The sequence below is a fragment of the Taudactylus pleione genome, unplaced genomic scaffold, assembly GCF_031769625.1.
Source record: "Taudactylus pleione unplaced genomic scaffold, aTauple2 ptg000127l, whole genome shotgun sequence".
Lineage (NCBI taxonomy): Eukaryota > Metazoa > Chordata > Amphibia > Anura > Myobatrachidae > Taudactylus > Taudactylus pleione.
In genome coordinates, this window is record NW_028284529.1 from 21,494,192 (window position 1) to 21,497,549 (window position 3,358).

General features: G+C 38.3%; 1 pseudogene; it reads right to left on the minus strand.

Annotated features, from left to right (window-relative positions):
* Window positions 1–2,852: 2,852 nt before the first annotated feature.
* Window positions 2,853–2,971, minus strand: LOC148523860 (5S ribosomal RNA; annotated as a pseudogene).
* Window positions 2,972–3,358: the final 387 nt, after the last annotated feature.

Here is a 3,358-nt window from a genome sequence, read left to right on the forward strand (position 1 = left end):
AGCACCTGTGAAAATCTAGGCATTTTCACCACAGAGCTGTCATAAATTACCTCCACTGTTTCCTTCTTATGATTACTTATCATGTGATTAACTTACAAGACCTAAAATCCACACTTACAGTATGTAGAATAAGTTGCTTTGAATGTCCATGCTTGTATAGGTAGAAGTTGAAAAGAACGTGTTTTGATTAGGCAATCTAAGTCACAGAGCTATGAAACCATCCTGATACTCTATGGAATCACCTCTGTGACTAGAAGCCATTTTTAGTCTATACAATGATAAATGTACCAAAAATATTCCTTTTTGTAAATTTCATGTGTGAACATAAGTCCCTAGGCATCTGGCTGACAGACACTAAAGTATTTTGCTGCCTCAGTGCTTAAAGACATGCCTGGCTTGACTGAGCTACAGTATTATGCTAGGCAAGGCATAGTGCTAACTCCTAAATGAATTGGTTACTTCTCCATTCCATTCATGTCATCCCAATAGACATTTTAAAATTTAGATTTTGATACATTCAATTATTTATAACAGGGGCAAATGCAGGATTTTTATTATATATAAATACTGAATATATATATATATATATATATATTAGGTGAAAAAACAGGTGAAGCGCTTGTTCCTTGATGTGTATATAAGTTCTTTAATTGCCTCACACTCCTCCAGAACACATTCCCGATATAATAAAATCTGTTTTCCACACTAGTGTCCTTTCTGTGATATTATGACAAGAGGGTGCTTTATAGTGCATTAAACGTATTTATTGCATGCACTGTTACCGCCCTCTCCTCCGTCGCATTCAGACCCTCGTATTCAGCCGCTGATAGAAGCTGTCTAGAGTCGGATCATGCCAGTCCAGATGCAGCACTAGGGATGCCAAGGAGAAAAACACATCACAAAGCCCCGCACTAACGCGTTTCGTCAGAGACTTTGTTGAGGGCTGCTATGTCAGTATATATACAACTTAATAAATGGCAGATAGTACAGTCCTCATTCCAGTATATCACAGGTTCTCAAACTCTGTCCTCAGGACCCCAAACAGTACATGTTTTCCAGGTTTCCTCACATAATCACCCCTTGGCATCCCTAGCACTGCAGCTGGACTGGGATGATCAGACTCAAGACAGCTTCCATCGGTGGCTGGATATGACGGGCTGAATCTGATGGAGGAGAGTGGTAACGGTGCATGCCTTATGTTTGAACCACATGGTAACCAGCCCACACTGTTTTTATTTAGGTAAAAGCATTGATATATATCGTACATGATGTATGCTGATTACCATTGTATGCAATAAATATATTTAATGCACTTTAGAGTGCCCTCTTGTCCACTTGCTATTTTCATATAATATATATATATATATATATATATATATATATATATATATATACGGTGAAAGATACAGTGACAGGCATCTCTAATGATGAAAGTGCACAGTGCAATAAATATATAAAATAAAAACAATTTATTCAAAATTCATAAGGACATAACATATATAAACAAATAAAATGCACAGAATGATAAAAAATGCAAATTGATAATTTAAAAGTGTCAAGCTAGTTAGTATAATATAAAGGAGCAAAGATGAAACTAATTAATGTTAAGCTATATTAAAAATGCAGGTCAACAAGTCTCAGCACCATAATAATTGAATAAAGTGCAGATAGGCAATAGTATATATTGCACAGGCCCAATAATATATACTAAAAGCAATTAACCAGAGAATTAGGTTCTAAAAGCAGCAGTAGATAAAAGTGCTTATCTTGGTAACTCAAAGGCAAGAGTGCAGCTTCCCAATGCGTTTCATCCAATGGGACTTTTTCAAGGGATGATAGCTAGCAAACATGAGTCCATATTTATACCCGGTTTAAACAGATCTGATTAATCCACCTTAGGTCAATTGATGACCTCATATCCGGTCTAACGATGGGATTAAACAAAAAGGAAATTCCAAAGCACTCCTATGTGATAATGCATTATTTAAAAAATGAAAAAGGATTCCAGTAATGTCCAGATAATGCTAAAAATATATAAAAATAAGCGTTTAGCTTGGCGGTTACTTCCACCCAATAGAGGTGAATTTCCGCCCTTAGCACCAACATCCGCCCTCTTCCAGATCTGGACAGAGACCCATGGCAATCAGTTCGACATCCGCTTGATGTACACGACTTCCGCCCTCGCTGTAGGCTCCACGCGGCGTCCATTCTCCTAGTAAGCATCCAGGAATAGTATCGCGGGTGCACAGCTCACGTCCGGTCCACGTGACTTCCGCCCTGGCTCGATCGTCCACCATTTCCGCGAACATCTGCCCATAGATGACGTCAGTGCATCCCGCCTAGGTCGAGCACTTTCTTCCCGTAACGTGGTCAGGATCTTTTATAGGCACAGCCATACATCTGCGGAAGCAAAAGACAGTAGTTTTTTCGAATTTACAAGCGCCATTTTGGAAAAGGGTAGCTTAGCCCATAATTAAGAGACACACCAATTAGATAGGCATACCATAATAATAACAGTAAACACGGCCTAAAACTGGGACTGATCGTGAAATACTTTCTAAAAACTAGATGTGGCAACACAGTTTTGGAATCATAATATTATGAATTAAAAGTGATATGAATGAATATAATTAAAAATGACGACATTAACACAATATCTAATTAGATAAAAATGAATAATTGAGAATATGAATATTAGCAATTTGAATATTAATAAAGAGCAATAGTCTTTCTAGTGAAAATGACGGAGGAGGGGATTGTAGATACAATTCATATTTAACCATGGAACAAGGGTAGAGAGTTATATCCATACAGAGACCCAGTGACTCACTCCCAGTTGTAAATATGTATTGACACTACAACACCTGGTATTCCCAGGAGGTCTCCCATCCCAGTACTGGCCAGGCCCACATATGCTTAGCTTCCAAGATCAGATGAGATTGGGCATATACACACTGGTGGGGTTGTAGGTCCCTTTTAACATATACAACTACCACCTTGTCTCTTACAAGAATGGAGAAATCTCGTAACTCTCATTAAATCCTTGTGGGGCCATGGAATTCAACTCAAAGATCCAGAACATTTCTCTTCTTGAAAGTTTGTTCCCTAAATCACCCCCTCTCTCTCCTAATTTCACATGCTCAATTGCTTTAAAAGTAAGGTCCTCCGGATTGGAATCATGGTGAACAGAAAAATGCTTAGACACCGCATGTCCATCAACCTTGTTCTTAATATTGCGGACATGTTCTTGAATTCTCATCTTTAATGGTCTCTTAGTTTTCCCCACATAGTTCAAGCCGCACTTGCACTCTAAGAGGTATATGGTGGAGGTGGTATTACAGTTCATGTAATTCCTGAT